The 25,719-nt window shown below is 43.4% G+C and overlaps 2 long non-coding RNA genes and 4 gene segments (V, D, J or C); 2 read left to right on the forward strand and 4 right to left on the reverse strand.

The window, feature by feature from the left end:
* Window positions 1-25,719, reverse strand: part of LOC125168484 (immunoglobulin heavy constant alpha 2-like) — a 350,186-nt gene that overhangs the window by 183,376 nt on the left and 141,091 nt on the right.
* Window positions 1-25,719, reverse strand: part of LOC125168488 (immunoglobulin heavy constant gamma 4-like) — a 238,365-nt gene that overhangs the window by 147,224 nt on the left and 65,422 nt on the right.
* The window catches only part of LOC125168486 (immunoglobulin heavy constant gamma 1-like), a 533,257-nt gene that overhangs the window by 124,076 nt on the left and 383,462 nt on the right, over window positions 1-25,719 (reverse strand).
* Window positions 1-25,719, reverse strand: part of LOC125168481 (immunoglobulin delta heavy chain-like) — a 724,259-nt gene that overhangs the window by 73,548 nt on the left and 624,992 nt on the right.
* Window positions 1-25,719, forward strand: part of LOC125168523 (uncharacterized) — a 242,250-nt gene that overhangs the window by 38,210 nt on the left and 178,321 nt on the right. The gene's annotated exons all lie outside the window — the stretch shown is intronic.
* Window positions 1-25,719, forward strand: part of LOC125168518 (uncharacterized) — a 157,433-nt gene that overhangs the window by 37,610 nt on the left and 94,104 nt on the right. The gene's annotated exons all lie outside the window — the stretch shown is intronic.

Below are 25,719 nucleotides of genomic sequence, written 5' to 3' on the forward strand. Positions count from 1 at the left end.
GCTTGTCTGGCAAGGGACATGTGCACCCTGTGTTTATAGCAGCACTATCGACAATAGTCAAAGTATGGAAAGAGCCCAGATGTCCATCAACAGATGAATGGATAAAGAAGATGTGGTGTATATATACACAATGGAGTATTACTAGGCAATCAAAAAGAACAAAATCTTGTCATTCACAACTATGTGGATGGAACTGGAGGGTATTGTGCTAAGTGAATTTAGTCAGAGAAAGACAAATATCCTGTGACTTCACTCATATGAGGACTTTAAGATACAAAACAGATGAAACATAATGGAGGCAAATATAATATAAAAATAGGGAGGGAGACAAAGACATAAGAGACTCTTAAATATGGAGAACAACAGAGGGTTGCTAGAGGGTTTATGGGAGGGGGTATGGGCTAAATGGGTAGGGGGCATTAAGGAATCTACTCCTGAAATCAGTACTGCACCATATGTTAACTAACTTGGATATAAATTTAAAAAGCAAAATAAAATTTGAAAATTAAAAAAAATAAAAAAGAATTGAAGGGAGGGATGAAGAGTTTCCCAGACAAACAAAGCTACAGAAGCTCATCACCACTAAAATAGTCCTGCAAGAAATATTAAAAGGACTTCTTTAAGCTGAAAAGGAAGAGTGCTAGTTAGTAATAACAAAACATATGAAAGTATAAATCTCACAGGTAAAGAAAAATATATATTAAAGGTAGTGGGATAATCACTTATAAAGCTAGTAGGAAGTTTGAAAGATGAAAGTAGCAAAAATAACTGTAACTACATAATTACTGGGGGGACACACAAAATCAAAAGACGTGAAATGTAACATCAAAAACATAAAACATCGGGGTGCGGGTGGGTGGCCCAGTCAGTTGGGCATCCAACCTCAGCTCAGGTCATGATCTCACAGTTGGTGAGTTCTGTGCTGACCATGCAGAGCCTGCTTGGGATTCTCTTTCTCTCCCTCTTTCTCCACCCCTCCCCTGCTCATGCTCGCTTGCTCTGCCTCTCTCAAAATAAATAAATAAACAAACATTTTTTAAACACATAAAACATGGGGGAATAAAAATATAGACTTAGAATGTGTTCAAGCTTAACCTTGTCATCAACGTAAAATAGACTTATAAATACAGCTTTCATATGTAAGCCTCAGGGTAACCACAAAGCAAAAACCTGTAGTAGATACACAAAAAGCAAAGAAGGGGAATCTAAACGTAACACTAAAGCAAGTCAACAAGCCACAAGGGAAGGGAGTAAGATAAGATGAAATGAAAAAAGAACTACAAAAACGACCAGAAAACAACGAACAAGATGGCAATAAGGACAAGTCTATCAATAATCACTTTACAGGTAGATGGACGACTCCGTATTTCCGAGGTGACAGTTTTCTTCAGACTGCTCTTAGCTCTGCTAGGTAGAAACCAGACACCAGCAGTGGAGGGAACACCCTGAGGTGGAGCCCTAAGTCCTTGAGTGGACAGAGAGGAGCTGCAGGTGAGAATGCACGAGCTGCACATTAACACCCCAGGGTCAACATCGTGACCTTGTTGCTCCCAAGACCTGGAGGCTGACAAAGAGCCACAGGTGCAGAGCTTGTGATGTCCTCCTCCACCTCCACCCTAAGGTAACCCTTAGATTCATCACAATGCATTTGCTTTGTGGGACAGCCCCTTCCCATGGAGAAAGCCTGCCCTGAGGTTCCCTACAAACCTTGTAGGGTCAAAAACTCCCCCTCCCAACCTGTGGAGTGATTGGAAGCATCTCCATTAAAGACCACCCCTCTGTCCACCCCAGCCCCTCCCAGCCCAGAGAGACCCATATCCAACCCAAAGTAACCTGGGACCAATCTGCACCTTGAGAATGCACTTTCCAATTAATAAACTGCTTTGCACTTGCTGCTTTCCTCCTGGCCGTCTTTATTTGAGCTCAGATCCCCATGTAAGGAATCCAAGGACCCAGATCTCCATCCACAAAACACTGACTACCACACCAGTAACAGCTCCGATGTGGTCAAAACCAAAATCTCAAAAGAATTTTAACTGTATGGAAATTTAAAGGCCAGTTCTAAAATTTATAGGAAAGTGTACATAGCTTAGACTCTTCGGGACAATCCTGAAGAATGTCGGGTTAGTCGTGCAGATGGATTCCGGAACATACCAAGAGCATGTGGTATGAAGACTGGTGTTGGCAAGAGGCAGACACAGAGTTTGTTTTTCTTTTGCTGTGTTTAAAATTTTTTAAGTAGGCTTCATGCCCAGCATGGAGCCCAATGTGGGGCTTGAACTCACAACCTTGAGATCAAAGCCTGAGCTGAGATCAAGAGTCAGATGCTCAACCGACTGAGCCACCCAGGCACCTGTCTTTTGCTGCTTTTGAGTCTCTCTTTAACTTTTGACATTTTATTTATAATGTGTCTTGGTGTGGACCTCTCTTGGTTCATCCTATTGAAGATCTCTGTGCTTCCTGGACCTGGATGTCTATTTTCTTCCTTAGATTAGGGAGGTTTCTAGCCAATATTCCTTCAGAGAAGTTCTTGGCCCCTTACTCTTTCTCTTTTTCCTTCTAGAACCCCTAAAATGTGGATGTTAGTCTGCTTGATATTGTTCCTATCTTCATTCTTTCAAATTCTTTTTTTTCTTTTTGCTTCTGTTTGAGTGAGCTCCACTGCCTTGCCTCTGGTATCTACTGTTCCTCCTCGTCTGCTGTTGAACCCACTAGTGTATTTTTCCGTCCAGTTACTGTATTCCTCACTCTGTGACTTCTGTTTGGTATTTCCTACATTTTCCCATCTCTTTGTTGAAGTTCTCCCTGTGTCCATCCATCCTTCTCCCTGGTTCAAAATCTTTATGACCATGACTTTGAACTCTGTCAGGTAAATTACTTATCTGTTTCATTAAGGTGGTTTTTTTTCTTGAGGTTTTATCTTGTTATTTCATTTGTAAAATTTTCCTCTGTTTTGTTTTGCTTTGTTTTGCTTTGTTTTGTTTTTGCTTGACTCTCTGTGTTTGTTATTATATATCAGGGAAAACAGCCATCTCTCCCACTATCCAAGGAGTGGCCTCATGTAGGAGAAGAAACTTATCTTTAAATTCTGCCCAGCTCTTGGTTGCTTCTTCAGCCTTTGTGATAGTCCAAGCAGTCAGATTTATTCTTGGTAGTCCCCAGTTGCTGATGATAACTTGAGACCTGTGAGTGCTCCCAGGACAAGACCTCAGTCAGCACCTAGTTTCAGGCTGAATGGAATCCAGGCACTCAGGCAAACAGCTTTTGAACTTTGTAAATACATACTGTCCTGTGGGACTACAATTGTACACCCTGCTGTTCTCCAGACTACTGTCCCCTGGATGACGGTACAGATGTGGAGCTCCAGATGAGTGTATAAGCTCCCTTCTAAGAGATACTGGTGAGAGCTGTAGCCTCCAGACATGTGGGGGTCCTGAAGCCTGGTCCTCACACTGAGGCTTCCGGACAAGTAGATAGATCTCTTGCACAGAGAGACTTGGGGTGTGTTTCAATCTGCTGTCTGTGTGGTGCCCTGGTATGGTAATATGCCAAGACTGTTCTCATTGTTATGGTCCCAAGGGACCCAGGAATGCAAACCCTCTGGCTTCTTGTGCTCATGGGGTGTCCCCTGTGCTGCTGCTGCAAACATTGGGGACTAGACATAGGTAAAGGTTCCCCTCCAGGAGCTCCCGGAACTGTGGAGCGTGGCAGAGGGAGGGTGTGTGCACCCATTGGCTTGTGCAAGGTGCAGAGAGCACACAAGGGACTCAAAGGGACTTCCTTCATGCCTCTGTCCCGGGAGAGAATCCCCACAGGGCCCTGTCCCATCACCAGGTGCCTTAAGATTAGCAAATGAATCTCCTACACATGTGTTTTGGACACTTTCCAGGCTGCTGGTTCTGTTCTGCACTTGGGGACAAGTGAGTCTATGCACCAAATACTTGCTAAGATTTGGAGAAACTGGGTCTCTCATACACTGCTAGTAGGGATGCAAACTGGTGCAGCCACTCTGGGAAGTAGTTATTTTTTATTATTTATTTATTTATTTATTTATTTATTTATAAAACAAAACAGGCCATTATCGTTTGACCCAGCATCCAGCTCACTGGCATTAATTCCAGAGAAAGGAAAACTTATGCCCATAAAAACCCTATACACTAATGTCCACAATAACTTTGTAATAGTTTCAAACTGGAAACAACCCGGATGTTGTTCACTGGCTGAAGGGTTAAGGATGCCCCAGTGTATCACACAGCGGAACACAAGTCAGAAATAAATAGAACTGCTGGTTCATGCAGCAGGCTGGATGGATCTTGAGCACGTTATGGTGAGTAAAGAGAAACAGTCCCCAAGTGTGAAATACTATATGAGTCAGCTTACATAACATTTTGGAAATCACAAAATTATGTGTATGGAGAACAGATTAGTGGTTACTAAGGGTTAGGAGTGGTGGTGGGTGGTGGGAGAGGGGGCAGATGTGACTTTAGAAGGATAGCATGAGGGGTGCCTGGGTGGCTCAGTCGGTTAAGTGTCCGACTTCAGCCCAGGTCATGATCTCACAGTTTGTGAATTCGAGCCCTGTGTCAGGCTCTGTGCTGACAGCTTGGAACCTGGAGCCTGCTTCAGATTCTGTGTCTCCCTCTCTCCCTCTGCACCTCCCCAGCTCCTGCTCACACTCTGTCTCTGTCAAAAATAAATAAACTTAAAAAAAAAAAAAGAAGGATAGCATGAGGGGGATCTTCCTGGTGATGATCTTCTGCACCTTGTCTGAGGTGGTGGCTACACAAATCTACACATGTGTAAACATGACATAGAAACACACACACACACACACACGAATAAATCATTACATTACTCAAATTTCAGTCATGAGATTCCTCTGAGAGACTTGGGAGTTATCAACTGATCCTCACTTCAGTAGACCCTAGTGCCTCAAAGTTTACAATAAATGTTATCACTTTACTCTCCAGGTTGCTTAAACTTTGCTAAGAATTTAAAGTGAATACGAAGTATAAGTGAATAGGGATATTCTCAGAAGTAACAAATTATTATACCTTGCCTACTCCCAGAAGGAATTATTCAAATATAATAAATATTCCTTGAAATTGAATGGAACTCATTTTGGATTGGCTTTTAGAAAATAATATGAGCTAATATAAATTTAAAATAAAGATTTCAAGAACAAAAAAAACTTGCTGTTTAAGCTATAAAAAACACTGGTCTTGAAGAAAAATTATGCTTGCTCAACCTTAACTTGGGAAGAAAAGAAATGACTTAATTATGATTTAAACTAATCACTTAGCTTACCAGGTACAAGATAAGAAGTGGTAGAATGGAACAGAACTGTATTTTTAACAACTTAAATTAGTTACAAATAAGTTTTATAATTTTACAGAAAAACATGAACACAATAATCCTACTCAGGATGAGTCTTTCGGAAAGTTGAGCTAGTTGAATGGCTCTGGTTTAGGAAGAGACCTCAGCCTTCTTGATTTTAATACATCATAAAAATAGTATTAAATTCCTATTGGGGTTCATTGAGGTGCTTGGATTTATAGATTCATGTCATATCAGTTTGGGAAGTTTTTGGCCATTATTTCTTCAAATATTGCCCTGCCCCTTTTTCTCACTCTTCTCCTTCCATAATGCACATGTTGTTTCTTTTGAAGGTGTCCACAGGTCCTTAGGCACTGCTTACTTTGCTGATCCACGGACTTGATGATGTCAATGATCTTATCTTCAAATTCATGGATTCTTTTTTCTGTCTGTTCAAATCCACTCTTGAACACTTCTAGTAATTTTTCATTTCTGTCATGGTATCAGCTCCAGAATTTGATTTCTTTTTACCATCTCTCTCTCTTTTCTTGATTTCTCCTTTCATTCACACGTTGTTCTCCTGTTTCCTGTAGTTCTTTGTTTATGTTTTTCTCTTGTTCGTGGATTATATTTAAGTTGTTTTAAAGTCCCTATCTGGGAAGTAAACCAATATTTGGACTTTCTTAAAGACAGTCTGCCAATTTATTTTTTCCTGTGAGTGGGCTATACTCTTCTCTTTCTTTACATACCTTGTGATTTTTTTTTTTTTGCCTTTGAAAGCCAGACTGAATATTATAATATGGTAATTCTGGAAATCAGATTCTTTGCCTTCCCTTTGGTTTTCTTTTTTCCCCTTTGGATTGCTTAAGGATGTAGTAGTCCATCTGTCTAGTGAGTTTTCCAAGCTGTCATTATTATTATTATTAATTTGCAAAGACCATATTCCTTGTCATGTGTGGTAGCTGAAGTTTCTGTTTCTTTAGCTCATGGTCCACATGCCAGGAGCTAAACAAACATTTGAAAAAAAAAATAAACAACCAGAAAAAGAGACTGATGAAATAAAGAAACATATCCCCAAACATCTCTCTCTCCCTTTGCAGATTGGCTCTGTCTTGGGTTCTCCAACACTTAGCTGGTGAATCTGCCACTGAATCTAAGGATTAGCCCAAGGTGAAAACTTGGCATCTTGTCAGGACTTTTCTGAGCATGCATTTTGCTTTGGTCATGCATGCAGCTTTCAAAATTCCCTCATATACATGGGTGCCTTTTAATGGGTGCTTTTGAATGTCCTAATTCCCCAAAGACTCTCCCCAGATTTTCTTCCTATACCTTAGACAGTCTATTGTATGTTTTGACCATATCTTTTCTCCAGGCATCTGCAAGTCATTGGTTGTCTTGCAGTGTTTTCGAGTAATGCCCACTGCTTTTAGGGCCTGAGTTTGTGTCAGGTGAAACAGAGATAAGCTCTCCATGTCTGTCCTTCCTGTGGCTCCAGATGCATTAGAACAGGCAGAATATGCTTTGTTCTGTTCTTTCTGGAATCAGGGGCCAGGGACTCACACTGGGAACATGGATCACTCTTACTTCAAAATTGCTGTTATGCTGGTATGGGCAAGTAGAAACACTACAAAGCTTTACTTCTGTTTCTGAGTTTCCTTATATTTGATTCAGTGTTTTCCTGGGTGCTTCAAATCTTTGACAGTTTTCAAGTCTGACAATGGTAGTTTTGACCGTTTCTGCTTGCTTTTTTGATGTTTTTGTAGGAGAATGAGAGCTTACTCTACTATTCTGTCACTGTCATTCACTCTCAGTGACTCACTTTGAACAAATAGAGACTGGAAAGGGAAAGTCATAACACTATTAGACTCATACTATCTATAGAAGAAGAGGTGAGAAAGTGGAAGGTGAGTGAGCAGAGACAGAAACAATGGCCCAGTTTCACTCAGTTACTTTGGTATATGGTAAGATGATCTCGGGTTCTAAGGAAAATAAGATTTCTGTTATCTGGAAGATCACAAGACACACACATTAAAAAGAGGTGATTTTTCCTTGGCTTAATAGATGTGTTCCAGGAGTCTTTGTTTAGCATCCGACCCCAGACCTCCACATCCCAAGCGTGCTGTTTCTGTGACTCTGGGAATTCTACTTTAATTTTTTTTAAAGATTTATTTATTTTTGAGAGAGAGAGAGAGACAGAGCATGATCAGGGGAGAAACAGAAAGAGGAAGACACAGAATCTGAAGCAGGCTCCAGGCTCTGAGCTGTCAGCACAGAGCCTGATACGGGGCTCAAACCCACGAACTGTGAGATCGTGACCTGAGCCAAAGTCGGACACCTAAACTGACCGAGCCACCCAGGTGCCTCTGGGAATTCTGGTTTAAAAGAATCACAGATTAATGGTTGTCAGGGACTGGGAGGAGGAGGGAATGGGGAGTTAAAGTTTGATGGGTATGGGGTTTCTTTATGGGATGATCAAAATGCTTTGGAACCAGAGAGAGGTGATGGTTGCACAACATAATGAATGTACAAAACAGCACTGAATTGACACTTCAAAGTGGTTAATTTTCTGTTGTGAATTTTATGTCACTTAAAAAAAGGAACAAACACAAGTTCTGCAGGTGGAAATCGGCATTGATAGGAAAGTCCCATTCCTAAAAAAGAGAGACTTAAGCCAATCACAGACCAAAAGGGAATGCATTTTTTCTTTAACACATAAAACCTTTTAAAAAGCCATATTTGCTGAAGTGGCAAGTTTTTAATAATTGTGTGCACTCTCCTCAACACATGTATTATTTTTGTTTTAAATTAAGCAGTACAACCGCTACAACCGTATATTCAGTTTCCTGTGAGCTCTGTTAATGAATCTCGGCGCAAAAGCAATCTAAGACACAGCAGGAAACTCTGCCTTTGCTCACTTCTGCACCTGCTTCTGGTCTGAGCCTTGCGCTTGTGTTCTGGGCGCCCCGTGGTGGCTCCTCACTGCTCTCTGGTGACCTGAGCGCCCCCTGTTGGTCCTGAGTGACCCCTGGTGACCTGAGGGCACCCTGGAGTTCTGAGCCCCCCAGTCACCTGAATGCCCCCTTGTGGTGTGAGCACGCCCTGGTGACCTGAGTGCCCCCTGATGTCCTGACTTCCCCTGGTGTCTGGAGCACCACTTGGGAAGGTTGCATCTGAGCAGCCCTTCATGACCTGTGCCCAGCCCCTCCTGTGTCCCTGCAGGGAGGTTTGTGTCTGGGCTCACAATGATGCCCACTCTGTCTCTTGCACAGTAATACATGGCCGTGTCCTTGGTGGTTGCTGAGCTTAGCTGCAGGGAGAGCTGGTTCTTGGACATGTCTGAGTCCATGACTAATCGACCTTGGAGAGATGGTGGGTAGTCTTTATACCATCTGGGCATGTAGTACATCCTCCCTGGCCACTGGAGACCTTTCCCTCGAGGCTGCCTGAGCCGGTTCCAAGTAACACTCTTGCTGGAGATAGTGTCCCCAGAGATGGCACGGGTGAGGGACAGGACCTGTGAGGGCTGCACCACACTGGAGCCCGACTCCTGAAGATGCATCTGGGACAAGACAACTGGGGACAAAAGGAGGCAAGGTTAAATACCACATCGTTCTGTCAATGCTGCTGTGAACCATTGAATGCCCCCGATACCGACCCCACGGGAGACCCAGCATGGGGAGGAAAATGAGGAAGAAGATAGGCATTTTGCTGGGTCAGCCAGGTGCCAGCAGGCTCTGTGGCCCCTTGCAGGGATGCTATATTTAAACTGGAAACCACACCTGGCATTTGCTTGAACATCACTAGCTGATATAAGGTCCCGGGCTCCCATCACCTGCTGAGGCACAAGGCCTAGCAATTCTATGGCTGGGTTTCTCCAGAGGCATGCGCTTAGTTCAGTGACTCCCAGATTCCGTGCATGGAATCTTCCATTTAATGCTATTTATTTTGGAGAGAGACAGAGAGAGAGAGAGAGAGAGAGAGAGAGAGAGAGAGAATCTGAAGCAGGCTCCAGGCTCTGAGCTGTTGGCACAGAGCCTGATGCAGGGCTCAAACCCACAAACTATGAGATCATGACCTGAGCTGAAGTCAGATGCTTAACTGAGCCACTCAGGTGCCCCAGATCTTCCATTAATACTGGAGTCTGGGGGCGCTTGGGTGGCTCCGTCAGTTGACTGTCCGACTTCAGCTCACGTCATGATCTCATGGTTCACAGGTTCGAGCCCCATGTTGGGCTTTGTGCTGAAAACTCAGAGCCTGGAGCCTGCTTCAGATTCTATCTCCAGCTCTCTGTGCCCCTCCCCTGCTTGTGCTCTGTCTCACGGTCTCTAAAATAAATAAACATTAAAACAAAATTAAAAAACATACTGGAGTCTGTATGCCCAGATCCCATTCATTCATTCACTCACTCATTCATTCAACAAACAAACCCTGAGGGCCAGTTACACAGCAGCATCCCTGCAGGTCCTAGGACCTATCAGCCAACAAGACAGATGCAGCTATTCCCTGGGATCACACCTGGGTCCTTGTGACTGAGACACAAAACAGCCACCCTGGCCCCAGGAAGCTCATGAGTGGAAGGACAGCCAGTCAGTGTTCTCATCCCTGAGGACCTACAGAGCCAGGGACATAGGCCTGGGTTTGTGTTTTGCATCCAAATGGTGGGGTGCAGTCAAGCCAAGCTAAGTGGACTGTGGCTCTCAGCATGGAACCATAGACAGGAACAGGTGTGACCCAGACACCCGGGATGGTGGACACGGCCCAGGATGGGGGGTTGGGGTGAGTGGGCAGGACCCCTTCCTCTCAAATCACCCCCAGTTGTCAATCAGCAAATAGTGATGGCTAATGACAGATACATGCTGTATGAGGGTCTTTGAAGAGACTCCCTGTTTGGTGACACATGGATACAGGTGCTAGGTGTCTGTCCTGGTACTTTCCTGAGCAGCTCCCAGCTGGCCACATTCTGAGCCCCACTGTCCTTGGGCCTGTGGTCTTCAGCAGTCAGACATGCTGCATCCATGGTGTGAGGACAGGGGGTGCCACCATTTCTCACCACATCCAAGAAGCCTGTAGGCTGGCTGACTGCTAGGGCCTGCCTACCACTGCTGGTCCCTGGAAAATGCTGACCTGCAGAGGGGAGGGCAATGGGGTGGCCATCTCCCACGCTACTCTGGTTAGTGGGAGGAGGACAGGGCAATATCTCTCAGCTTTGACACCCTGTACAGTTAGGCCTTCATCCCTGGCCTGGAGAGGTGTGCCTCTATGTGGAACACACATGGGAATGACCTGGGAACAAGCACAGGCGTGACCGGGGAACACACACGGGCATGACCTGTGAACTCCATCCAGGGGCAGGTTCCCCAGACCTGAGGTAGTCTCCAGTGGAGCTCACTGGCTGGCATCACAGTGCCTGAGACTGGAGACCATGCTGGGGGACTAACCTCCAGCAGCCCCACAGTACCACCATGGGGGGTCCTGCAGAGCCAGAAAAGAAGAGCTCTGAAGGTAGATGGGAAGGCTGGTCCTCATGCCATTTGTGCTGACGATCGGGGCTGGGATCTCTGCAGCCCCCACGGTGAGTCGGCCAGTGTGACCTCATCACAGAGAAGGGCCTGAAAGCTGGGAGGCTGTTTTCCTATAATTGGCACACTCAGTGCCCTCACCAACTTATTCACTGGGACTTTTCTTAATTCACTTTAAGGTCTGACTGTGGCCCAGAGAGGGAAGAAACTTTCCTGCCTGAGTTGCTCATCTCATTGTGGTTTCTGCCAGGGCACCTGCCCATCGCCGGGGTCCAGGCTTGCCTGCACAGGAGGAAGACGCTGCTTGATCGGGGCCACAGCAAGTGTAGTAGGGCTGCTGTGGCAAATCAGAAACCTCTAGGCTGTCAAATGTGTGGCCAGCTTCCTCCTGGGGGCCTCATTTCCTGGGCAGGCTGTTTCCTGTGCTGGGTGCCGAGGAGTTCTGATGCAGGATGGGGTAGTGTCTAACTGAATTTTCTACGAGATGGACAGAATACCCCTAGGCCTGTGGCACTTGGGAATGAGGACCTCCCTGAGAGGGGATGAAAATGTCCACCCCAAGTTCTTTCCAGGGCCCATGGTGCAGCTTTGGAACAGGAATCACGGCTGCTATGGATGTTTCTGTGGGAGGTGCCATAGCTGAGGTGCTGTCTCAGCCCCTTCCCTCCCCAGAACCATCCCCGAGGCCAACCACAGCGGCTCACCCTCACCCACAGCCCTGCCCTTGCTGTGGCTCCCCCTGAAAGCCCACCCCGGGCTGCAAGGAAGAAAAGTAGAACGGTGTCTGTTCAAAGATTGCACCATTATACGTGTACAGAGTCTTGAGGCATCTACAAAGAAATCTATTGAAACTAAGTAATCAAGGATTCTTTAGTATACAAGCACCCAACACGTGGAAAATGAGTCTGGGAAGAAAAATGAAAACAGCAATAACATGAAAAACAACCATGAAATACCATGGTAGAAATCTAAAAAAGGTGCAAGGTGCTTGTGCTGAAAATTATGAAGCAGTGCTCAGAGAGTCTAAATACAAGAAGAGATAAGCCATACAGTACATTTATGGGTTAGAAAACTCAGTGTACTGAAGGTGCCAGTTGTCCCTGAATAACACCCAAGTTCCAGTTCAATCCCGGCAAAAATCCCGGTGGGTTTTGAAAATTGACAAGACGCTTCTAAGATTGCAAAGGAGCTAGAATAGCGAAGCATTTTGAAGGAGAACAAATTTGTAGTAATCCACTGCCAGAGATGAAGATTCACGCCAATCCACAGCGATTAGGACCACACTGGTGTTACCACACAGTGTGCACAGTCAGCCCTTCATGACAGCAATGCCCATGCGATTCGGTGGGGACAGCACAGCGGAGGGAGTCTGTGCCCTTCAAATGGAAACAACGTTGATCTGAACCGTATGCCATAACAACAATTAGAGAAGTTTCACACACCTAAATATAAAAGATAAAAATAAAACTTGCAGAAGAGAACAGGAGAATATTTTCATGAACTTGGGATATTTAAATATTTCCTTCAAAGGAACAACTAAAAAAATGATATAAAATTGGACTTCTTCAAAAGGAAGCTTTAGAAGAAACTAGCGAGGGGAAAGTAGGCAATCTACAGGCTGAGAGAAGAATTTACACTTACATTTATATTTATATGCATATTTAAATTTAATACATACCCCTAAAAAGAACTCCTTCTATCATACATATTTTAAAGAGTGTAAATTAATAAAAAGAGACAAATCGATAGAAATGGACAAAAGACTTTGAAAAGCACCTAAAAGTTAGACTATCCAAATGGCCAATAAATGTGGGAAGAGGCCTGAGCACCATTATCCACCTGGGAAATGCAAATGGACCTACACTGACCTACCATTAAAGAATGGTGAGCTGAGGGAGGCTGGCTTGGCCAGGAGAGTGAGCATGTGGAGCAACTCGACCTCAGGCAGGCGGGGCAAAGACAGTGGGTTCAAACACCAGTCGAGGATGGTTGGCAGTCTCTGACAAGTGATGCACTTCAGTTCTGCCCCAGGAATCCCAATGCTGTTACACACCCAAGAGAAATGGATGTATTTCTTCAGCAGAAGGCATTGCCGAGAAGTCTATACCAGCTGTATGAGTTTCCGCTGGCTGCTGTAACAAATGACCACAAACACAGAGGTTTAAAATAGCACACATCTCACTCAGTCTGAAGCCTGGTGCTGTGGGGCTGACATGAAGGTGTTGGCTGAGCCATGTTCCTCTGGAAGGCTCTTGAGGGGCTGCCTGCATCACATGGCTTGCAGTCTAATAGACGTCTAATTCTGCTGTCATGTCTCCTATTTAACTGACTCTCCTGCTTCCTTCTTACAGTGACTTTCGTGATTATTCTGGGCCCAGGGTGAGTCAGGACAATCTCTCCATCTCAAGAGTCTTAACTGTGTCTGAAAAGTCTCTTTCACCATGCATGGTCACATACTCACAGCCCTGGGGGCCATCACTGTGCTGACCACAGTGGTTTACTTGATATCAGCTCCACGTTGGGAGTAATGCAGTTACACACCAATTTGAGGACAGATAAATAAACTGCTATATATCCTTGAAATTTAATATCACACAGTAATTAAGAAAAGAACAAACTGTGTAAACAACAATACAGATGCATCTTTTGAATGAAATCAAAGACATAAGTAAAAAGTACATGATTTCATGTATATGAGGCTGCAGGAGAGGGTGTTCCCTTGTTATGGGAGCCGGAATAAAGTCATCTTTGGCAAAGTGGGTGATGAGGGGTGAATGTCAAGATGCTGTGCTCTGTGGCAAAATTCTAGATGCTGATATGTGCTGTGGTCACAAACATATACATATATGATTTAAAGATTAGTACCTTTTGCACATGATACTGTGTGCACGCATCTACACATACCTGTGTATTCATTATACCTAAAAAATTTAAAGGCAAAGAGATAGAAAAAAAACATACAGAAGGGGAAATAATGCTTAGAGTTTAATTTGTGGAAAAGCTTAATAAAATTAATACAAACCGAGTGTGACAGAGGGAAAAAGAAAGAAAGCAGAAATTACCCCTAAGGGGAAGGAAGGGGACACCATGAAAGATCCTACAGCTAGATATTAAAACAGTAACAAAGACATAGTCTAAGTAAACTTAAGGAACTAAATTGGAACAATTAAATGAAACAGACAAAAACATTCATGAAACTTTGGAAAACTGACACAGGAAGCAACAGAAAATATGAACGGTGCAGTGTCTTCTAAAGAAATTTAATCCAAAAGTATGATATTTATCATCAAAAAAGGGAAACACACTTCATCTCAGTTTTACTGGCACATCCCCCCAGTTACTTAAAAAAGAAATAATGCCGATCTCACACAGCCGTGCAAGGAACACTGCCCAGTTTGCTCCAGGACAACACTGCAACCTTGATGCTGAAATCTAGGAGAGTATCACAGAGGGAATAATTACAGACTAATCGTGTCTCATAAACAATAAAGCAAAAACAAAACAATGTGTTAAATAGCAAATCAGTCAACATACTAAAAGGAAAATACAACATGACCAGATAGGATTTTTTTATGGACAAAGGGATAGTTTAACATTTGAAAATCAATGTTGTTCACCATGTTAACATGCAAGGGAGAAAAAAAAAAGTCAGTAGGTGCAGAAGAATCGTTTGATAAAACTTAAGATACATTTATGACTAAAATCCATAGCAAATGTGACTAGAAGCTAATTCCTTTAGGAAAGGGCATATATGGGGACCTGACTCTGGTACCACTCTTCTTTTAAAAACTGGGATTTATTTGACATACAGCAACATTCCTAATGGTGAACTATTGAGCGCTTGTTTCAAGGTGTTTGGTAAGACACTATTTCTAGTCACACTGTTTGGACTTCCCAGTCAGAGCACATGGGCAGCTGGGTCTCAGCAGGTAAACAAATGCTCCTGGAGACTGCCAGTGATGGGCCACTCCTGGAGATGACTCCCACAGGTGTGGCAGGACTAAGAACACGACTTCGGGACAGAGAGGCCCCTGGAAGAGTGTCTGTGGGTGCCAGGATCACTGGGGCAAATGGGAATCTGGAGCCTACCCCCAGAGAGTTGGTGAGGCAGTGGCAAGAACTCCCGACCCCCTCTGATTGTTCTGCCACCACCTTGCACCTGCAGCCAGCTGGCCAGGGAACAAGAGGTATCAGGACAAATCCAAATCCAAATTGAAACAAAAACAGTCAAGGGTCCGACTCTTGATTTTGGCTCAGGTCATGATCTCATGGTTCGTGGGATCGAGCCTCCCATCTGGCTCTGTGCTGACAGCTCAGAGCCTGCTTGGAATTTTCTCTCTCTCCTTCCCTCCCTCTCTGCCCCACCACTGCTCGTGCAAGTGCTCATCTATCTCTCTCTTCCAAAAAAAAGTCATTTTTCCTAGTGCAAGAGAGATAAAGAGATCTCCTCCCCCCGTTTCCTTAGAGACTTTGGGATTATGAATTCTTTCTCTGCTTCTCTGAAATGTATGTAAGACTTTATAAGCTAAATTGACCTGTTGCCAGCGGGATCACCCAGGCATGTTCCCTCAAGGACCTGGGAGCCATGGCTTTCAAATGTCATCATCTGGGAAGGCAGCGCCCCATCGCCCAGTTTCTGTGAGACAGAGGGAGCCTAACTTCACGGGCACCTGACTCCAAGTTGCATGCCTACTTCCTGTCATAAAATATGGGAAATTTACTTTTCCTTCGGATAAAGGCAATTAGTGAGCACAGACGTCCACCCTAATTTCCAGGTGAATTTGTGATAAACAGTGCTGTCAACTTCTTGAGGCTGGTTGCATCTCTGTCAAAAACCTATTGGCCATGTTTGTGTGGATGGTTTTCCACACAGAACTCTGTTCTGTCCCATTATCTATTCCTTTGCTAGGATCACACAGTCTTTATTGCTGTAATTGTATTGAGACTTAAGACTGTGTATGATCCCCCCAACTTGGTTTTCAGCACTGTTTTGGATGCTTCAGTTCCTTTGTCCATATAAATTTAAAACTCAGTTTGCCCAGATCTACAAAAAAGTTTGCTAATAGTCTGATTGACATTCTGTTAATTCTGCAAATCAGTTTGTGGAGAACTGAAATCTTTCCTATGATACACCTTGCAATATGTCTCCATTTATTTATTTATTTATTTATTTATTTATTTATTTATGTCTTCTTTGGTTTATTTTACCTAGAGCATAGGTCCATTTACAGGCTTTGTTAGATTTATATCTAAATATTTAATCCTTTTGGGGGGGATATTGCAAATTGTATTTTTACTTTATATATTTTTAGAACGTTTATTTATTTATTTTGAGAGAGGGAGAGTGAGCAGGGGAGGGACAGAGAGAGAGAGAGAGAGAGAGAGAGAATCCCAAGCAGGCTCTGCACCATCAGCACAGAGCCCTATGCAAGGCTCGAACTCACAAACCATGAGATCATGATCTGAGTTGAAACCAAAAGTTGGATGCTTAATGGACTGAGCCACCAAGGCATCCCTTACTTTAATTTTGGATTTTATTTAGACATTGGTAGTATATAGAAATAGATTAATGTTTTGTTTATTGACCTGTGATCTTTCTAAAGTCACTTATTAAATTATGGATGATTTGGGGGTAGATCCCTTTGATTTTTCTTTCTCAGAGGTACAAATATTGTCTACAAATACGGACATCTCTTTTCCTTTCACATTTGCACATCCTTCTGTATTTTTTAGTCTTATTGCCATCGTTAGAGTTTCAAGTAAAATGTTGAATAGATGTGGGAAGACTGGATATCCTTGACTTTTTCCAGATCTGAGGGGGAATCACTCAGCTTTTCACCATGAAGTATGATGTTAGCTGTATGTTTCTCCTTGTCAGACTGAGGAAGGACCCTTTTATCCCAAACTCTCCAAGAGTTTTTATCGTCATTGGATGCTGTAATTTGTCAAATAACTTCCTCTCTCAATTTACATAGTCATGTTAATACTCTCCTTTATGCAGCTGACATGTTGGATGAAATTGATTAATTTAAAAGTGTGGAAGCAGGGTGCCTGGGTGGCTCAGCCAGTTAAGTGTCTAACTCTTGATTTTGGCTCAGGTCATGATTTCATGGTTGTGGTATGCTGACAGCATGAAACCTGATTGAGATTCTCTCTCTTCCTCTCTTTCTGCCCCTCCCTCTTCCCTACCTCAAAAGACAAAACAAAACAAAACAAAACTGAAGCAGGCTTGACTTGTTGGGATAGTTCCTGCTTTGTCATGGCATGGTATTATTTTCATATGTTGCTGATAGGATTTGCTGATACAGTAACACCTTGGATTGTGAGTAACTTGTTCATTGAGTGTTACACAAGAAGAGAAAACATTGCTAATAAATTTTAACTTGATAAACAAGTGATGTTTTCCAATACGAGCAGTATGTGATGTCAAACATCACATAATCACAACTGAGTCAATGGTTCCTCTCTCTCTCTCTCTCTCTCTCTCTGCAGGACTGTGGGGGATTGTCTCCCATGCTTGGATGCTTGGTCTCAGGCCAAAGTGTTTGGCAGAAATCAGTGATTTTTAAGAATGTTGGAAGGTGTCCACAACTGGCACTCGTGTATTTTTGTCACTTCAAAGCACCTATGGGAAGTCCTCTGCTTCCAGACAAGAGTAAATTTAGGAAAGCTTTGCATCATTCTAGGTTAATCTGCCTGCAGATAGAGACCCTCTCCTCTGCTGCCTTATTGCTGGTTACATTAAATTCAGTAAATGACAAGAGTTCATTAATTCTTTACTGTAGTCAACATGCGTGTGAGCATATACAATGGCCTCCATGCAGGAAAAGGTTGAAAAGAAAGGCAGTAAAGAAAAAGGAAATGATTATGGTGCAAGTTAAGAAGGAAATCATCGAGAAGTACAAACGAGGTATATTAGTGGCCAAAATTGCAAGATTTTATAAGACGTCTACATCGACTATTTGTACAATATTAAAGAAGAAAGAAGAAATAAGGAGGCTAGATGCAGCCGAAGGAGTCATGAGAATATCAAAGCAATCGCCATGTGTTCTGGAAGATGTTGAAAATATGCTTCTGGTTTGGATAAACAAGAAACAACTAGCAAGTGATACTGTGACTGAGAACTTTACCTGCAAGAAGGCAAAGGCCTTGTACACTGACCTTGCAAGTAAACTGCCAGGTACACCAAAGGAAAATGAAAAAGGCCTCAAGGCAAGCAGGGGATGGTTCAATAACTTTAAGAGGAAAAGTGGCATCTGTAGTGTTGTGAGGCATGGAGAGGCTGTGAGTTCAGATGCTGAGGCAGCTGAGATGTTCGCTACTGAGTTCCAGAAGCTCATGGCTTCCGAGTGTTACCTGCCAGAGCAAGTTTTTAACTGCGATGAGACGGGGCTTTTTTGGAAAGAGATGCCAAAGAGGACGTGCATTACAGAAGAGAATGCAGTGCCTGTCACAAGCCCATGGAAGACCATCTCGCCTTCTTGTTTTGTGCTAATGCAAGTGGGGGTTTCAAAGTCAAGTCCCTGCTCATGTATCATTCTGAGAATCCACAAGCCTTCAAGAAATACAAGGAGAGCCAGTTAAATGTTCTGTGGAGGTTCAAAGGCAAGGCTTGGGTCACTCGTATCTTGTTGAGTAGATCAATGAGGTCTTCAGTCCTGCAGTGAAGAAATACCTTTTAGAGAAGAATCTGCCTTGGGTTATGGGTGATGCTCGTGCTCGGCCTCCAGGCTTTGAGAACGACCTGCTGGAGGAATTCGAGTTCATTAAGGGCAAGTTCCTTCCTCCCAACACCACTCCAGTCCTCCAGCCCATGGATCAGCAGGTCATTCAGAAGTTTGAAAGGCTTTACACCAAAGCACGATTTCAAAGATGCTTCGAAGTGACCGAAGGAACAAATCTTGCCCTATGAGAGCTTGGGAAAAATCATTTCCACATTGTGAACTGCCTGAAGATCATCGATAAAGCCTGGGATGGGGTCACCAAGAGAACCCTCAATTCTGCTTGCAGAAAACTGTAGCCTGGTTGCGTTCTTGGACCTGACTTAGAGGGGCTTGCTCATGAACAGCAGCCGCCAGTTGTTGATGAAGCTGTGTCCTTGGGGAAGGCCAGGGGACTGGAGGTGAATGAGGACGACATTCAGGAGCTGGCAGAGGAGCATGGCCAGGAGCCGACACCGACGAACTGATGGGTCTGCATCGTGAGCAGAGGTTATTGGGGAGATCTCGTCTGCAGAGGAGGATAAAAAGGCCAAGGAATCCCTCACTTCAAATGAGATTTGGGAGATGTGTAAAATGTGGGAAACAGTGAAACATTCTATAGAAAAGCACCACGCAAACAAGGCTGTAGCAGTGCGAGCAATGAATCTGTTTATTGACAATGCAATGCCACATTTCTGCAAAATCCTCAAAGGGAGATGAAAGCAAGTGTCATTAGATAGGTTACTTGTTAAAGTTGCACAAAAAGAAAAAAGATTCCATGGAGCCAATAGACAGCAGTGATTCTATTAGTGAGAGTGAAAGTTGGCCTACACAGTAACCGTCCTCTCTCTTGTCTCCCTCACACCAGCCACAAAGGTTTTCAAAGTAAGTGAAGGTTACTTTGTTTCTTTTTTTTATATTTTGTATTTTCATTATTATTATATTGTGGCATTGTAATCATTTTTTATGTGTATCTTTGTGATATGAATCGTCTGAGTTTCTGTTATTTCTTATGGGGAAATTCACTTTGATATACAAGTGCTTTGGATTACAAGCATGTTTCCAGAATGAATTATGCTCACAAACCAAGGTTTTACTGTATCTTGTTAAGGATTTTAGCATCTATGTTAATAAGGAATACTGGTCTGAAGTTTTCTTTCTTTGTACTGACTGTACAGAGAATGTGGTCTCATGAAACACAGTGTGGAATGTTTTTATATCTCCTCATTAGACTTTGTTATTGATGATTTGTCTCTTTTTCCTTTGTCAGTCTTGCCAGCAATTGGATTGATCTTTTCAAAGAATCTGCTTTTGCCGTTGTTCATTTTCTTTATTGTTTTTCTGTTTTCAATTTCAATGATCTCCATTCATCTTTATTTTCCCTTTCTTCTGATTGATTTTAGTTTATTTTGATTTTCCTTTCCTAATTTCTAAAGTGGAAGCTTAGGTTATTAACTTAAGATCTTTATTATTTTCTGGTGTAAGCATTTAATGCTATGTGTTTCCTTCTAAGCACAGATTTTGATATTTTGTAATTTTGTTTTCAGCCAATTTTGCCTTAAAATTTGGAATATAGTTTCACTTAGTTTAGAATTCTAAGTTAATGGCTTTAAAATTTTCCTTCAGCACTTTAAAGTTCTCACCCCTTGCCTTCTGCTTTGGTTGTTTTTCATGGAAAGTTTTGATGTTGTTATTAACCTTGTTCCTGTCTTCATAATATGTTTTTTTTTCTTTGCTGCTTTTAGGATTTTCCTCGGTTTTCAGGAATTTTATTTTGATGTGTCTTGATTGAATTTTCTTTAGTTTTATTCTTCTTGGGGCACTTTGGTCTCCTTAGATCTGTTGATAATTTACATCAAATTCTGAAAATATTTTCCTTGATTCCAGTTATATATTATATTTACATACACATATGTGTGTATGCATGTGGAGATACATGTATACACACATATGTATGTATATGTTAGACTGCTTCTATTGTCTGTTACATTACAGGCACTTGGATTTTGTTTTTGGAGACATACATTATTCTGTGCTAAATTTTGGATGGTTTTTATTACTCTTCTTCAAGTTCACTCATGTTTTAATATGCAGTGTTAATCTTATTACCCGTATTTTTCATTTCACGTATTGTATTGTACTTTTTTTAACTCCTGGAAGTTCAAAATACAGAACAGTGCTAATAAGATTCTTTTTGTGTTACGTAAAAGTATTGTGTGTTTTATTCAACACAGGCAGGTTGTGAGTGGACCATAGCCAGAGGTCACTGGTCACCTGGGCTGCAACATCATGCCCTTGGCCACTGCCCAAGGGATTTCTCAATTGCCTCCTTAAAATGGAAAGATTTCCTGGAGTAGAGAACCAAGGAAGTATTAAGGACTCCTGACTATTTAAATTAATTGAGCAGAGGTGGTAAGTGACTTTACCTGTGGGGTGGTGTTAAAAAAATGCAACACATGAAGAAAGACAGTGAGTCCTTGGGGGAGGCATACACTCATAGGGAATAAAATCACACACCAGACTAATGGAGGACATATACTCCCATGCATGGGCTCAGGAGCTGGTCCCTATGCTGTGTAGTCCTGAGCACCCTCTGGTGTCTTGAGTGACCCCCCGCCATGTGACTGACCTGAGCAACTGCTGGTGACCTGAGCGCCCCATGGTGGATCCTGAGCGCCCCCTTGTGTCCTTAGCTCTCCCTGGTGACCCAAGTGCCCTTTGGAGACCTGACCATGCGCTGGTGTACCCAGTGCCCCCTGGTGACCTGAGAACCCCCTCATGACCTGAGGTGCCCTGCAGCCCAGCACCTCCTGTTTCCCTGCAGGGGGGTTTGTGTCTGGGCTCACAATGTCCACTAGCTGTGTCTCTTGCACAATAATATATGGCCATGTCCTTAGTGGTCACTGAGCTCAGCTGCAGGGAGAGCTGGTTCCTGGATGTGTCAGCAGTGATGGAGATGCGGCCCTGTGTCTCCGTCTCTCTGTCTCTGTCATCTCTGCATCTCTTTATCAGTTTAACACATGCTTTTAGTTTTGTCTACTGTGCTGAAACTTTCCTTTTAGTAACCAACCAGTATATTTTAGAGAATGTTTTGTCCACCTTGCTACAAAATTTTGTTATTATTTTACTGCAGGGTGGATTTTAAATATGGATGCACGATTTTTGGAATGGAAGATTGTTATCACTATCACAGTGTTTCATAAATGGTGTTTCCCCTGGGGTATGGGCCACAGGAATGGGAGTTTTCATTAAAAGGGTCCGTTGCTCTTTTGGGGATATAGCTATACCAAAGCACATGCAATCGCCCACGTTAAGGTAGCTTTCTCCCCACGTGTCTGATAACATTTAAACTCATATTCTCGGGGTGCCTGGGTGGCTCAGATGGTTGAGCGTCCAACTTCGGCTCAGGTCATGATGTCGCAGTCCGTGAGTTCAAGGCCCGCGTGGGGCTCTGTGCTGACAGCCCTAATTCAGATTCTGTGTTTCCCTCTCTCTTTGACACTCCCATGTTCATGCTCTGTCTCTCTCTGTTTCAAAAATAAATAAACGTCAAAAAAATAAAAAATAAAATCATATTCTCTCTAATACTTTGAATTATAGGAAGATAAATGGATCATTATTTCAAATTAAGTTTTCTCAGAATTACCATAAACATTATGTAAGCTTTTCATATGTGTACCAGCATTTTGTATTCAGTGTCTTGTGGGTTTCTTATTAACAACATGTGGCCACATTTTTGCTTTTTCTTCTAGATATTATACTTCTTAATTCCTTTCCATTGTGAGGAACCCAGCCAAGGGGAGGATTCTCCTTCCTGTACCATATATACTGGAATGGCTGGTGGAATACTATAACATTTGAAACAAAAAATGAGCTTGGACGTAAGAGTCCAAGCTCTTGTCAGCATCCAGAAATAGACTAAAACTAAAGAGCATTTGAACTGAGAATGAAATCAGAATATCCCTCTGCATTTCCAAAGTGGCTTTCATGCACCCAGGATGGGAACAGCCACACAGCTTGTGAGGCTGGACTTAGGTGGGATGCTGTAATTCATTCAGACCAAGAAGCCAGGTGGGAGACGCCCACTCCCTGGAAGCAGTTGTGGACATAGTGGTAACCCAGACACTGAGCCCCTGCTGTCCACGAAGTGGTCTGAGTGTTTCACTCGCCAGGTTGGAGCTCAGAAATTACCCTCGCGGAATGTCAGAGAAGCAAGTGGACCCTAGGAGGAAGGAGCAAGATGCCACCCTATACAATGTGCCCTGACCAGGGGTGAGGGCTCCTGTGATGATGTCTTGTAGTTAGAAGCCATATCATACACCAAGGAAAGAAGGGCTGTGGGCAATCTGAGGACCAATAAGGGAAGGTAACCCTGTAGAGATGGCAGAACATTTCAAGTATAATTTTCTAATATTATAAAATGGATAATATCTGTGGGTTTCAGTTAATGCCAGCGTTTCTATTTCCGATGAGCTACCAGGGGTCTGACCAAGAACGTGTCGGAGAAAGAAGTAAGGGGAGACACAGCACTGATGCGTTGACCTCTTGGAGCACTTCCCACACATTGTGAAAAATGGCATCATCTACATGGTCCAAACATCACACTGGGACTGAAACAAAAGGGAACGCAAGCAAGAAAGAAAGGGAGGTCCCCATAGGATCAGAGTGCCAGGAAGAGAAAGCTCCAGATACTGACAGTGGGGACCTCACTCCTGCTCTGCCCCTGTTTCTGGGCTGGTCCCTGTGGTAAGGGGCCCTAAGCACCCCCTGATGCCCTAGTTCCCCTGGTAGGTCCTGTGTGCCCTCTTGTGGATCCTGAGCACCCCTGCAGCCCAGCCCCTCCAGGTCCCTGCACCAAGGTTTGTGACTGAGCTCACACTGACTTTCCCTCACTGTGCTTCTTGCACAGTAGTACACGGCCGTGTCCTCGGTGGTCATGGAGCTCAGCTGCAGGGAGAACTGGTTCTGGGCTGTGTCAGCAGTGATGGAGATGCGGCCCTGGAAAGCCGGGTTGTAGCTGGTGCTACCTGACCAGTACCCCAGCCACTCCAACCCTCTCCCAGGGCGCTGGCGGATCCAGTTCCAGTAGTAACTGCTGGTAACAGAGCCTCCGGAGACAACGCAGGTGAGAGAGAGGGATTGTGAAGGCTTCACCAGTCCTGGGCCGGACTCCCGAAGTGTAAGTTGAGATAGGACACCTGGGGGGTAAGGAGAGTCATGGTGAGTCTGTCTCATCCCACAGAAAGGCCCTAGTCTATCCCAGAGCCCCCAGATCCTCACCCAGGGGAGCTGCCAGCAGGCAGAGGAAAGACCACAGCATCTGCATTTCTGTCTTCTGGATGGAGACCCAACACACTGGCCTTGGCCTGTGATGCGGGTCTTTTCTGGGAGCACCTCAGGTGATTTGCATGTGGGTCCCGTGGAGCAGGGGAGGCATTAAAAATGCTGAACCCGGGTGACTGTCGCCAGTTCCTGGTGTCCTGGTGTTGGGTGGTGTGGGGACCCACTGAGGCTGGTCCTAGTGATCTGGGCTCCAGTTCTGCCTGTGCTGATTTCTGGCCCTGTTTGCTTGAGAGGGTTAGTGTTGCAGTTGATGAAAATTTGGAAACCTTACCAAGTTTCTCTTATATTCTATTGTCAGGCTGTGCAACTGTGGACTAAGTTTCAAGCTCCAGGGCTAACTGTTCACAGAAATGGAGGATGAGGCAGTGGTCCAGAGTCCAGGCCCTTGACTGCCTTCCTGGTTTGGGTCATTCTCCTTCTCCATTCAGATATGGGGTCCTGGAAATGATTGTAATGGATAGGATCTCCAGTGCTCCATCTATAGGAGGGGGCATTAGGAGATATACTCCAGAATTTACATAAGAAAAGGAGCTCATCCATATGAGGAGCAGGGCAGAAGGATTGGTGGCTGTGTCTGGACTCAGGTCATGAAGTTTCCCTGAAGGTGGAGAGGAGACACCCCACTGGAAAGGAGGTCTAGTAGACCTCTGCGTGTGGACATTGGCATTCCCATTCTATTTCCACTCTAGAGAGTCAAGAGAGTTGGCAGTCAGACCATTACCTGCCAGGAGTAAAATGAATATCTATTCAGGTGAGAAACATGATATTTTATTTAAAAGTTATAACTTTGCCTGAAAAGTGGGGTCCCCAGTTAAAAAGCCAACTTCCTTCAAGATATCTCTATAAGCCACAACATACAAAGATTCTTTAGTCAGAATTCTTGTGAGTCATTCCTAAATATGAACACTCTACTATAAGTAGTAGAAGAGATCTCCAAAACAACTACACAGAGAAGAAGAAAAGGAAACAAAGACTTGGACAGGAAATCTGTACAGAGAATGGAAGAGGGAAATAAACAATCTATGTAATACATTATCTGAGGTAGAAAAATACGTTAATAAAATGAAGGTATGAATTCAACCAATATGAGTAGAATGTTGTTAAAAGGGGGAATGCATATAGGAATGAAAAACCACCTGGGAGTTTCTAATAAAGTTGAAATTATGTTTTAGGCTTAGAAGACCAAGTTGATATGATACCGGAGAACAATGAGAATTTCTATAGAAAGAGCAACACGATTAGTAAATACTCCATTGTGTTGATGTCCCACATTTTCTTTATTCATGCTCATATTAAGGACATTATGAATGAAGCTGCCATAAACATTCATGTGCAGACTTTAATGTGGGTATTAGTTCCAATTTAGTCCCATAGATAAGTAAGAAGACATTTGCTGATTTGTGTCCTAAGTTTGGTTCAGATCTGTAAGAAACTGCCAAGATGTCTTCCAAAGTACTTATACCATTTTGGATTTCCACTAGCAATGAGTTAGCTTCTTTTCCATCTACATATACATATTCCTTGGTGAGGTGTCTGTTCAGATCTTTTCTCCATTTTTACACAGGGTTGGTTTCTTATGGTCAAATTAAAGAATTCCCTGCATATTTTTTTTCAAATTTTTATTTAAATTCTAGTTAGCTAACATATAGTGTAATATTGGTTTCAGGAGTAGAATTTAGTGATTTGTCACTTACATGTAATGCTCATTATAACAAGTGCCCTCCTTAATACCCATCACCCATCTAGCCCATCCCCCACCCACCTCCCCTCTAGTAACCATCAGTGTGTTCTCTATAGCAAAGAATCTGTTTCTTGGTTTTCCTTTCTCTTTTTTCCCAATG

The sequence above is a fragment of the Prionailurus viverrinus genome, chromosome B3 (assembly GCF_022837055.1).
Source record: "Prionailurus viverrinus isolate Anna chromosome B3, UM_Priviv_1.0, whole genome shotgun sequence".
NCBI lineage: Eukaryota > Metazoa > Chordata > Mammalia > Carnivora > Felidae > Prionailurus > Prionailurus viverrinus.